The sequence below is a fragment of the Sceloporus undulatus genome, chromosome 2 (assembly GCF_019175285.1).
Source record: "Sceloporus undulatus isolate JIND9_A2432 ecotype Alabama chromosome 2, SceUnd_v1.1, whole genome shotgun sequence".
Taxonomy (NCBI): Eukaryota; Metazoa; Chordata; class Lepidosauria; order Squamata; family Phrynosomatidae; genus Sceloporus; species Sceloporus undulatus.
This window is the reverse complement of record NC_056523.1, coordinates 283,792,693-283,806,533: the sequence shown is the minus strand read 5'-3', so window position 1 is coordinate 283,806,533 and position 13,841 is coordinate 283,792,693. Positions and strand designations below refer to the sequence as shown.

The window sequence follows — 13,841 nt, the reverse complement described above, 5'->3', positions numbered from 1 at the left end:
CCTGAGAAAAAGAAAGGGGAAAATCTGTCTTCTAAGAATATAAACATCTTTAAACAAAGTAAGATAGAAGGGTTTTTTTATATCTCAAAACCTCCCCCATTGCTGAGATACCTGTCTCTAACAGCTTTACTCCTTTCAGTGAAATATAACATTTACAAATATAAATGAGGATATTGGCTGAAACTTGACGAATTGTAATACATTGGAAAATGTAACTAACTGCAGCTCCAGTAGGTAATGCTTTGGGATTGTGTACTAATTTTCTAGCTGAACAGTCCATGCTAACAGCCCAAACTTTGGACCTTGTTAGTTCTAAATTAACAAAAGTTTTAAGCATGTTGACTCAGCTGACCCTAATGTTTGCACAAGGACAAGTGGACTCTAGAACTCTGAGTCAATTGCCATTACACAATGCAACTAATTTGTGTTCTAATGGTGCCACCCAGCAGAAAGAAAATCAGAAAACCCAGTGTCATTGCAAAGGTCTGAGTATGCCAATCTCTAACGAAAGAGACTATCGCTTATCTCTACAATCCTCAAAGAGAGTAATAGATGTCTACCCTTTTAATGGAAAATTTCTTAGCTGGAGCTCTTTTGCAAGAGCCAATAAATATCTTAAACAAACTTTGAAAATTAAAACTACAAATTTATCATCAGTAATGGTGTTTTTCTCTTCTGGCCATTATTTAAGTTTACTACTCAGTTTTACTAACCCATTCATCCCAAATCTTATGATAAGGAAAAGTCCCTATTTAAATGCCCTTGTCATCTTTCCAGATCGTTTATTTAATAACTTATCTATTGAACCCCTTTTGCAAGAAAAGGAAAGCTTTCCACTAGTTAGCAACTTATTAAATAATATTGGGCTTAAGGCTACAGAGGATAAAAGAGAGACTAAAACACAAAACAAATTTCTGATTTGGAGAAATATTTTATTAATAGACAATCACTAGAGAAACCTCAGGAAATACTAAAAAAAATATTACAATCAACTGATCAAACATCAAATAAACATCAATCAACAGACATCACAATAAATCATAAATCATACAGAGAAGAAAACAAGACAAATTAGACTAAGTAATGTCAAATTCAACTGACCTGATATCTACAAGTTTAGAGCTGCAAAAAAGTAACCACCAACCCAGAATTTCCCCATTAAAGAAAGTTAACAGGAGGCAAGAAGTAGAAGCGCAGATAAATCTGATTTCTAACAGCAAATCAGTCTCAACATTAACCAATCCAGTGAATATGGGAGATCCATGGAATCTAGCAGAACATCTTAAGGTAGAATCATTTGCAAAATAAGTTATAAATTGATGTATTCAGACAAACACTGGCTCTATTACTGATCTGATTGACCTTGACAACTGATGGACAGATGCCCAGATTGCAAAAAGATACCATTTTCTTCTATTTCATCACAATATGAATTGTCTTTTCTAAACATGTTTGAATTAAGAACTGAGTGAAGAATACCAAGTATTCTTGTAGAAGTACCAAGCCTGTTTTGAAAACTCCCCAATTTGGAGATCAGTATATAATGTAGGAGGTAATGGTAAATCACATGGGGTAGACATAATCTTTAATAAAGCATGTTCCTTTACATTTAAGAATTCTAGACAAGATACTGAAGGCAAGTTTCTAATCCTGCAAGGAAAACTTTTCTCTATCCTAATTATGTTTGATACAGTTTTTCCCCCCAACACCAAACAGACAGAATTTATGAATAATTTTCTTCAAAACCTCTCAGAAATAGCAGCAGGTGTAATTATTATAGGTGGAGATGCTAATCAATTGTTAGATACATATCTTGATAGATCCTGTACTTCAGATTTTACTTCTAATAATTCCACCACACTTAGAAATTCTGAAGGCACCATGAATGGATGGATACTGTTCCAAATTCTATAAAGTAATAATGAATGATGTGACTCCTTATCTAGTTACACTTTTTAATGATTCTCTTAATGGTCTTCCTCCTCTATTAGTTGGAAGTCCTCTATGATTGCTCTAATTAAAAAAAAACACCAGAGGGTGATAATCCAAAAACAGGAAATTTTTGACCCATAGCTTTTATTAATCAGGATTTGAAATTAATGACGTGCATCTTAGCTACAAGAATAAATCCCTTTGTAGTGCAATATACCCATCCAGATCAAGTTGCCTTTATGTCAAAAAGAAGACTTTCAGATGCCACAAGAAAAGTGTTGACTATAATACATATATCTAACAATGGCCACATCCCTTTGGCTTTTGCTTCAATAAATGCTCTTAAAGCATTTGATTATATTGAATGGCCTTACCTATTTTGTTTGTTTAAAAAAATAAATTTTGGAGATAAATTTGTGTCATTTATTTATCATTTGTATAGTGATTCTTAAGAAGTAATTCAAATTAATAGATGTTTTTCTTTCCCAGTTTATCATTATAGGGGAACTAAACAAAGGCATCCTTTGTCAACCCTATTATTTGCTATTGCTATTGAATTGCAATTGCATTAGACAAAACCAAAATATAAAAGGGATACTCTGTAAAAAGGCTGAATATAAAGTGGCCCTTTATGCAGATGATGTGTTTATTTTTTTATCATGTCCAGAGTACTCTATTGCTGTTCCTAAATTTTTGTTAAATAAATTTAAGTATGCAGGTATTAGTATAAATTTTAAGAAATTTTATACTAATCTAAATCTATAAAGCTAAAATGCTTTGCTATATGAATTGTCAACAATATTGTAAACTCTTCTCAGGATACCAATTGATACCTTCAAGTTTTACATATCTAGGAATATTAATCTCTAAAGATTTATTACAAATTGTTCACCATAATTATAAATCTATTACAAACTGGATGATCTCAAAGATCTACTCATAGAAAAAAAAATGCAGTTATCAACAATGGGACAAACTCCTTCTTTAATTTCAATCTATTCCGTTTTTTCCCCACCTCCCCATTAGACTATTTTCAAAACTGTGAAAGACTTATTAACTCTTATATGTTCCAGAATCAAAATACGAGATTCTCCACACTTTCTAGAGTTATAGACTCCAAACACGGAGCCTTGGTGATTCCCCATGTACTATATTATTTTCATGCTATTAGACTTGCTCAAATAATCCAAATTATTCATGGGAATGATTCTTCATCTTGGATGCCTTTGGAAACTGACAATATTTCTTTTCCTGTAAGGATCTTAATATTTGCTCCTGGAAACTGAAACATTTCCTATTTTGCTGACAACCAATGTTTCTACAGTTCACTTAAATTTCGGAGCAAATGGAAATATATGCTAGCTCCTAGCCCTTCTCCTATTCAACTATTGTTATTGCACTCCTTATTCCAGTGTGAAGAGAAATCTTATTTTGAAACATGGAAAGAGAAGGGGCTATATACTGTTAGAGATTTTTTTTTGATGGACTCAAACCAAAATCTACGGAGTCTATTCTTGAAATTTTGTCTCCTATTAAACCTGCTTGGTTCACATTAGTGCAAATCTCCACTCAGTTAAATAAGATAGCTAGAACAGAGGAACCTATGAGAAACCTAACCCCTTTTGAACATCTTTGTGTGTCTTCAAATAAGTCCTCCAGTTATGAGGTTCATTTTAAAGGACTCATGGAAAACTCGTATGGCAATGGGTTAGCAGTTAAACTGTGAATTGGAACTTAACATCTTAGTACCAGATTCTGCATGGCAATGCATTGGGAATCGCCCTCCATTTCATTCTAGATCAGCTCTCATTAAAGAATGTTCCTTAGAACTGATATACGACCCGTTTGCTTGACTTATATTAATAAAAATTCCTCTCGTTGTCATTGGAGAGGTTGTTCTGATAGAAGAACTTGCCTCCATATGTGGTTTTACTGTACTCACATTTTTAACTTTTGGGAACAAATTCCCTCTATAATCTCTCAGATTACTCATCAAAAAAAATTATTTGTGACCCTTTTTAGTACTTTTGTAAATGTTTATTAATTGTATCAAAAACCTTAGCTATAGACATTTAATATTACATTTTATTGCTGTTACAAGAGTAGAGATTGCTCAGAAGTAGAAAACTGGCCAATTAAATCTGGAAGGTTGGTGGTGAAGAATATGGGACTCCATTTTAATGGAAAAATTTTCTGACAGAATGGAATCCCCAATGGATGTGGTATATCATTTAAAGAAAAATGGTCTCCCTTTTTCAAAGTTGTAAACTCCACTTCATATTTAACTCTGTTACCAGGAAACCATGTACACCTTTGGGGGGATGTGTTAGAAGAAAGATAGGTTTGTTTGAACCTTGTAATCTGTTCACAGACTCTTCTTGGGTTGATCTTGTTTGGTTTTAATCTTAATCATTTTATGTATAGTTTTTAAATAAAAGATTTTTTTTAAAAAAAACTCAGCTGCTGAGGAAGATCAGAGGACTAGTATAAATAGCACCATGTCTAATAACACAACTGGATTGAAGCTGGAAGGACATTCAGCTGTTCATATGCTCAGAGGTAAGTAGAAAGTCTGAAGCTGAACAATGTACACAGTAGGAAGCTGGAATGTGAAAAGCATAAATTAGGGAAACCTAGAAATTATAAAACAAAGAAATGGAACAGTTAACATAGCATTAGGGCCCTGACTCTGCAAGATTGCTGCAGGATTGCAGAGTATGTGGGATTGCTGATGACTGGAGCTCATTCATAGCACAACTCTAAGTTGAAATCCCCTTGATGACTAATAACACAAAAGGGAAATTAAGAGGGTAAAGGGCTGCAAAAATAAAAACCTTGGGCATCTGCATGCAGGGCCAGAGCTTTGGCCACTCCCACAATACAGAATGATCCTAAATGCTGAAATAGATTAGTGGTAATGCAGAAAAAGTTATACCTAACGTCAGTATTATGATCACTCCATTGGAATGGTGAAAAGGAATTTTAAAGACTTTTCACTTGGAGTATTGGGATCTCTTGGGACTTGTTTTGATTACATAGTGATAATCTTGGGACTTTATATTTAGAATGCCATCCTTAACCCAAAAATCTGGCCAAGTGAGGGAGAAAAAGACTACACAATACACTGAGAGAGCCTGTAACATTTCAGAGATGAAAACTGAAATATATGGGGCCAGGATACACCAAAGTGTGACCACAAGTGTATGGCCAGGCAACAACAGGCACAAGTTATTAATGAAGAAGAAATCCCGGAACCTATGTAGTATGTTTAAGAAGCACAAGTCTCTGTCCCCACCCCTCCTCTGCTTCCTGCTAAGTTGAGTACAGTGGTACCTCGGGATACGAAATACCCAGGTTACGAAATTTTCGGGATACGAAAAAATCCCATAGGAAATAATTGTTCCGGGTTACGAATGTTTACTCGGGTTCCGAAAAAAAAATTTGGTGCTTTTTTCGGCTTTTTCGCACGAAACGCGGCTTTTTCCCATTAGCGCCTATGGCAATTCGGCTTACGAAGGCTTTTCGGGTTACGAAAGCGGCCGCGGAACGAATTAAATTCGTAACCCGAGGCACCACTGTATGGCAATTTGTACAATGAACTCAATTTGCAGCAACTAAAGAAGGCTGAAAATAAAGGGATAGAGTGGGAGGAAGAGAGAAAATTGGGGCATTTTAAATGCAGCTGAAAAAGTGGGACATAAGATGATCAACTGAAGCTGTCCCTGTCAAATCAAGGTATACACTGATCAAGGGATATGGTCACCCTTCCTTAGGCAAATTAGGTGCCTTCAAAGTGGATCTTGCCTCAGCCATTTTCTACCACAGACAATTTTTTATGCAGATCTCCTTTGCTAATGTTAAAAGATGCAGCCCTACTTAACCCAACCTTTTTTGCCTCTTGGTTTCAATTGTGAGTGTAATCATTTATACCTATCCTGGTAAGTGTCATAATGGAATGATAAGCACCTGGACACATAATGGCCTATGTAAGAGATCTTGAGGGTGCTCAAAACTGTGATGCATCATTGACAAGCAACAGAGCTTTGCAAAACATATAGTGGATGCTTCTATACATACTAAGATGCAAAGCTTTCTACCCAATACACAGTCTGCTGAAGCAAAGAAGCAATTTGCTTGATAGCCCTCTCAAACACTGAGGCTGTACTATGAAGAAACATCAAAATCACTATCATGAATAATGCAGCATATAACAGATGGTCTTATCAAGCTTCTTTCCTGGAGCATTGTAAATATCGAAAAGACTGACATGGACACAGCAATTCCATGCTCTCCTAGCTTTGCAAATACTTTGTCACACCACTCAAAACTTCACAATGAGAGAGCGAAACTAATCAACTGTATATCACAACTTTATCCTATGACAGTTACTGAAAATATGCATTGGATTTCCTTACATATTATGTATCTTTTCCATTAATTGACTGTCGTCTACTTTTTCTGCTGACCATAATAACTACTAGAGAGTCACTGAAATGACTGAATACTCTGATCAGGAAATTGGAATAGGCCTTTCCATAAAAAGCCACAGTTCCATCAATCAAAAGAGGAAAAATCACTATTCCAAACCAGATTATCAGACTAAGCAGAGTTGCTTGAAACATCCATTGCATAATTGTATTGTGCATGAAACACATATTCAGTTCAAGGCTTATGATGGCTAATTTGTGGAAGCTGAAATAGTTTGCTATAGCAACATCAATCTTCACTCATTTCAAAAGCTACTAATGTGAATCTTGCTGCACTGAGAGTGTAGAGATGTCTGTAAACCTGAGATTAATAATTAAATGGCACTTCATATGAACTGTAAAGATATGAATAAAAAAGAGGAAATCAATTCCCAAAGTAAAATAAGAAAATTATTTCCTATTTCATCTGTTGTCAAATATGACTCTGGGTAGAAACTTTAATTAGAAAACATCACTTATGGTGTTATCCTCTTCATGTCTGCTTAGAAGTAAGCCCCACTGAGTTCAATGGGACTTAATCCTAGATAATTATGTACAGGATTACCGCCTAAAGAATTTTCTGCTAGTGTGTTTCTTCTGAGTTCACACAAACATACAGTTATATATTATGTGCTTCATTCTCCCTAAATAGATACCATTACAGCATAGTGTGTGTGTGTGTGTGTGTACACATACATCCACATCCACATATAGATATAGTAATTCTTATTCTTAGAATATATTTTACTCCTGTTTTTTTTTTTTTTTAAATCTGGAATTATATTTTGCTGTGTTCATTTTGTTTTCCTATGAACTGGACTGGCTATGTGGTTTGTAAGCAGATGGCACATAATTTTGATTTAGAAAACAACACAATACTTTACTTAGATTTTGTGGTGGGGGAGGTAGCCACATTAGACTATCAGCCAGCAACAACAAAGTCTCTGGGGTTTAAAAACAACCAGTGAAACTCACTGCAGTTCATGAAAGTGTATGCCACATGCATTTTGTTAATCTTTAAAGTGCCAGAAGATTTTTGGTTGGTTTATCTTGGATATGTAATTTCAGAGAGAAACAATCTCTATTTAAAGCAGAGGGACATCAATAAAAGGACAAAACACAAATGTTTCTGGATCTAGCACTGGAACAAGGAAAACTCTAAGACTGCAGTTTTAAGGAATAAAGGGGTAGAAATGGCAGAAATTGACATTTTGTGGCTCTCTAGAAATTGTTGGATTTCAACCATTCCTTCTCACTATTGCTGGGTAACACTGGGAGGAATTGCTGTCCATCAACATCTGGATAGCTTCTAGATGCAATACAGTATAGGTGTCCTCATTCTGGACCTGAGGTTCTCTGCATGGCACTTAATTTTATTATGAATGCAGGACAAGAAAAATATTTTGGGTTGGGGATAGTGGTGTTGCACTAGTGTCTCTAGAGCTGAGATTTCTACCTCCACTTCAATTCCAACCAGTATTCAATAACTGAGTGGAGGCAATGGCAGTAGGAGAATATAAGCCTCAAAAAGGCAGTGGGTGCTTGTAGCCTAATGACTATATGTTGCCCATCCCTGCTTAGTTTCAGCGAAAAGGGAAAATTAGAGGTGTCCCAAGAAACCTTTCAACTGAGTTAAGTTTTAAATGGGATGTCTATAAGAAATGGCAAAGAAGAGGAAATCACCATAAAGGAATTCAAACAAATAGCAAGCATGTGTAAGGGTAAAGACATAAAAACTAAAGAGCAGAATGTGCTCAGGATCGCTAGAGACATTAAGAAAAATAAAACTTTTTTGTTATGTATGCAGCAAAAGGAAGAAGGAAATGGTGGGGCAATTGCATGGAGAAGATGGTGTAATGCTAACAGGGAGTAGAGAAAAGGCAGAACTACTCAACACCTGATTTTGTTGGGATATAGAGTCACAAGGAAAATGTACAATGTGGGTTTTAATAGTAACCAGGCATTAAGAGGTTACTGTGAGCCATAATTAGGCTTTTAAATAGGAAGTGACATCAAAAAGGTAGTCAACAAGTGCTGTAAAGTACTGTGGAAATGACACCAGTCTGAAAAGTCCCTCAGGAGGGTGGCTGGATCTTTTGTGAGACCAGAGGGAGAGACAAGGCCTAGTAGGCCTCACAGAGCCTTTGCATTTCACCTCAGAGAGGGTTGCTACTAGTGTGGATGGTGGATGGTGTCAATGTGTATATTGTTGTACACAGTGGAACTTCTAAGAATAAAAACCTCATCTGAGAGAAGTTTACAGTGTCTGTTTGTTCATTGAGAAAGGGAGAGGTGTTTCTCCAGCTCACAAGCTGCTGTCTACAGTCACAAAGGTCGAAAATCTGGTGCCAAACATTGACATGTTGCCTCATGTACTGCGCAACATCAAAAGTGTTTTAACAGATCTTGCCGATTATTTCACTACTAAGATTGAAACAATCTGTTCCGACCTTGATTCCCTGAATTCTTCAGCAACTCAATTATCTATAACTTGAGCATTCTCTGCTATGCCTTCTGTTTCATTGGGTGAATTATCTAAACTCTTGAATTCTTCTAAACCAATGACCTACCCTCTCTATCCACTTCCTTTTGATTTCTGTTGCCCCTGTATTTTACCTTCTCTTCTTTACACTATCAACCTTTCTATCTCTAATCGCTCCTTCCCTTCTGCCTTTAAGCATGCTTTAGTTTTGCCGATCTTAAAAAAGCCTTCTTTTGATCCATCTTCTCTCTCAAGCTATCAGCCTATCTCACCTCCTCCTTTTCTATCTACGGTTTTAGAACATGTTGTTTATTTTTACTGCCTCGAGTTTCTTACTACTAATTCTATTCTTGATTCTTTTCATTCTGGCTTTTGCCCACTGCATTCAACTGAGACTGCTTTTACTAAGATCACTGATGAGCTGGCTAAATCTAAAGGTCTTTATTATTATCTTTATTTCTATGATGTTTTAATTATACACAGCGCTGTACAAAGTTGGTAAAATTAGGAGTAGATAAAAGCCTGCCCAAGGCGTACATTCTAAGATAATAACAATTAAAAGAGGAATAGATAAAATTACCATCTAGAAAGGAAAAAACAGATTAAAAACATCAAATATCAAACAAATCACATCACATCAACTATTGTCAGACAGCCAGATAACAATCACAAATTCCCTGAGAACGCTTCCCTAAACAATATGGTTTTCAGCTCTGTCTTAAAGCTGGTTAGGGAAGTGATGAGCCGTGCATGCGGAGGAAGAAGGTTCCAGGAATGAGGGGCAGCTAGGGAGAAGGGACTGTTCTTGTCCTCTTGGATCTCTCTGCTGCATTTGACACCATCGATCACAGTCTCTTCGTGGATTTACTCAAAGAGCTGGGTTTTGTGGGATCAGTTTTAAATTGGTTTAAATCCTACCCGTCAAACATATATTTTGCGGTGGTTATAGGAAGTCAGGTTCCTGCCCCCATCTCATTAGCTGTTGGAGTCCCTCAGGGTTCTGTCTTGGGTTCTTTACTGTTCTCCCTTTATACCCTGTCCTTGGGAAATCTTATTACCTCCTATAGCTTTCAATATCACCTGTATGCCAACAACACCCAGCTGTACTTCTCTATCCCTGAGATTTTTCCGGGTTTTGAGCAGCGATTATCATCATGTCTTGCTGCTGTCTCTGAGTGGATGATTCACTGACGCCTGAAACTCAACATGGCCAAAACTAAGCTACTTGTCTTCCCACTCAAGCCATCTTAGCAATGTTGTTTGTCAGTTACTGTGAATGACATTTCTATTCAATCTGTCAATGAAGCCCATAATCTTGGCTTCCTATTTGAGTCTTTGTTATCGTTCACTCCACAGAACCAGGCTACAGGCTTTATAATCTTGTCAGAATTCAACCATTTCTTTCTGTTTTGACAGCGAAGACTTTGGTGCTTGCATTGGTGATAGCATGGCTGGATTATTGCAACTCATTGCTAGTGGGTCTTCCTATTTCCTACCTTAGCCCCCTAATCTCTTAGCAGCCAGGATCATCTTCTCTGCCCGTTGCTTTGACCATATTACCCCCTTGTTGTTATCCCTCCATTGGCTCCCCTTTCCTTTCAGAATTCGATATTAAATTCTTCCCTTGACCTTCATGGCTTGGCTCCCTCTTATTTGCCAGCGCTCATCTCTCCTTACCACCCTCCAGGCAGATTGAAATCCTATGATACTTGTCTCCTGACCCAGCCAAGAGTCTCCTTCTCCCCTGCTTGAATCTACCTCTTCTCTTGTGCTGCTCCTCATGTCTGGAATATCCTCGCCACACAATTAAGAACTATTACTTTCTTGGCTAATTTTAAGACCAGATTGAAGACACTCTTGTTTAGGGAGGCATTCCAAATTACTAGTAGTTAATTTGCTGCTTACTTTGTTTTTATTGTATACTAATTAGTATTATTTTAAATATATTTTAATCATGTAATGCTTTTGTTTTAGACTGTATGCTGCTTGACAGGTTTTGATTCTTTTTTTTCCTTTTTATCTGACCCTTACTACATGCTCTCTAAATAAATGTTAATAATAATCCTGATTCTCTGAGGAGCATGCTGTCTTGAGGAACAGTTATAATTCAGTCATTCTTTGAAAGCAATTAACATATGGTTTTCATTTCTTCTAACAATAAAGTAATATCAAATAAATCATCAAAAATGTTTTGTAGTTCAACACTGAAACTTATGATCAAGCCAGGAAATAATGAGACCAGATACAAGATGATGGATTTGAAATTTGGCCACTTTATTGACTTAATCTATTTATTGTTGTTGTTTTTTCTGAAGAGCTGCAACTAATGGGGGAAGTAGCCTAGTGTGGTAGCAGCTGTAGCAGGTGGTCTCTTACCCAGACCTCCTCTGCAGCTTCCCCTTGGTGATAACACTAGAGCCCCAAGGAGAATCCAAAAGCTGGGTTCCTCCCCGGTCTACATTAGGAAGACCAACCCAAAAATCTCTCCCTCCAGGCACAGGGCTTAAAGAGAGGGTTTATCCTTCACAGCAGTCTCAATGGAAGTCCCTTTCTCCATCTCCCAGGTCCTGGGACCTAAAGAAGCACTTTCTGAGGCCTCCCTTTCACCAAAAATGGTGTTCTAGGTGCTCACCAAACTGTAAATCTTCCCCCACTCCTGCACAAATGACAGCCTACTTAGACACCACCCCAGTCAATTGTCCCTGCCTGACTGGAACAGTATGAGGTAGGAAAAAAAGATTTGTGTAAACTAAGGGAAAAAATCCTACCTGGCCCCTAAGCAACCAAGTAATTTCATACTGTATCAGCGGTGGGAGTATTGGTCACGCGCCACAGCAAAGAGAAGGAAGCCGGGGGCAGCAGTGCCTTAAGTATTCTCTGACTCCATTCCCAACTCCACTCACTATGGCACTGCTGCTGCCATGTAATTTAACTAGTCTCTGCTTCCTGGGAGGCCATCAAAATATGCCTTCTGCCCCAACAGCTCTGCTGTGGGGGAGGATGCCCATTCTATGCAAAGCAGTAGACACCTGACTGCTAGGAATGATGTTAGGGCTGTGCCTAGGCTGGAAATATTTCCCAAACTGAATTGGTATCTTGATCAATCAATCAGTCAATCAATTAATAAAAATGAAATAGTCTTCCCAAATTTTTCCACTGAAAATAATTCTACTACTACTGCTACTAATAATAATAATTTGTTTTATTTATATACCGCTATTCCAAAGATCATAGCGGTGAACAGCAAGTAAGCTAATTAGCAAGTAAGCTAATTTGCCCCCAACAGTCTGGGTACTCATTTTAGCGACCTCGGAAGGATGCAAGCCTGAGTCGAGCTTGGGCCCTTTTGCTGGTCTTGAACTCGCAACCTTGTGGTTTTGAGTGAATGGCTGCAGTACAGGCATTTAACCACTGCGCCACCAGGGCTACTAATATCTGCTGTATGTTTAAACAAATGTTGAATCAGAAAAAAAACATTAGGTTTGCCACAAGGTATCAAGTAAAGGTAGCCAATATGGATTTGACAAATAATTCAGCCTTGAATCAGAAAGTGTTTGTGATTCGTTCTGGTCATTAACTTACTAATTGAGGTTCTCCTGCCATCCAGGCACATCAAACTGACATCTAAACTATAGTAAATGGAGATACTACAGGGCACTGCTTAAGCACCAGGAGATGTGGGACAACTTGCCACATATGTATTTGCCAGGAGGAAATGGTCTGTGCCAGGGACAAAAATCTTTTGTCATTCAAAAAAGAACTGCAGGCATTTTGCAGTAAATTGTAAAAGAGTAGGTTTGGGCAGAGTCAGCCTTATTACTGATTATCGCAGCCTTATTTATGGGCTGACTTTGCTATCATGATTCATGGGCTGTAGAAATAGAACATTAAAAGAAATCCTGTATGAAAGAGCTAAAACGATGGATGACATATCTCAATTTTCCCAAGGGAAAGTATTTCTCTCCATTCCTATGTTGACTTTGCAGCTAGGCAACACACTGTGGCAAAAATCCTGTTGGCGTCAAATGAATGCACAAGTTCTGCTATGGAAACAGTTAAACTTCTTTGGCCAGTGCACAGCTTCCTCATTCAGTTCAAAGTTGTGGAAGCAAAGTTGCATATGTGGTGCTGTTGTACATATAGATGAGTATTCTTGACCAGTGTGTAAAGTCTGCCCTTACTGAAATTAGTGGGAGTTCCATTCTGTTGTACATTCCATTTTGAATTAGGTTGCACATTGAGTTGCACATTCAGTTTTGCTGTGTTGTTACTCACTACAAAAGTTATGTACCACAATCAGTGCACAATGTAGTATCTCAGCAGTTATCTTTTGCTAGAATGCTGTGTACACCACTGTTGTATAGTTGCATGGACAAAATTTGTACACCATTATCTTTCTATACTGTCCTGGGGTGGGGATGGGCACTCAAAAAATACAAAGAATTGGATATATGTCTCTATTGTGCACAACCATTGCAGCACAGCCAAGAAGGCTGGGAGACTCATTTGATTACCCTGACTCCAGTAAGTGTGCTACTACCTTATTCTTCTATGGTTGCAAACATACACAACAGAATAAGCATTTTGAGGGGTTTTCAGTGAGGTGGGTGGCATGGGTTTTTTAGCCCAACATTTGAAAAAGGTTGGGTTTAACTACTGGGAAATAATTCATGTCTCTCTGAACCAGAATTTTGTTTATCCAAATCAGATTTTGAGTATACTGTCAACATAAATATGACTTCTTGTTGCACTGGACTTGATAGGGCTGCCTATGGAATATTTTAAAATTATCAGAGAGAGAGAGAGAGAGAGAGAGAGAAATATGAGCCATTGGGTGCATTGAGGAAGTAGGCTAAAGTCTATGAAAGGTCATGCTACCAACTTCCATCTTTCAGTTACTCTCAGCGGTGCTGCAAGATCCCTCTGCATACTGATTTTCCAGACTAACATGGCTATGTCTT

At 37.5% G+C, this 13,841-nt stretch overlaps 1 long non-coding RNA gene across 1 annotated transcript in view; it reads left to right on the top strand.

Moving 5' to 3' along the window:
* The window catches only part of LOC121923740, a 91,460-nt gene that overhangs the window by 2,094 nt on the left and 75,525 nt on the right, over positions 1 to 13,841 (top strand). The window contains exon 2 of the long non-coding RNA XR_006102455.1: positions 4,393 to 4,491. This is a non-coding gene — a long non-coding RNA (uncharacterized LOC121923740). The remainder of the gene's footprint in view (positions 1 to 4,392; positions 4,492 to 13,841) is intronic.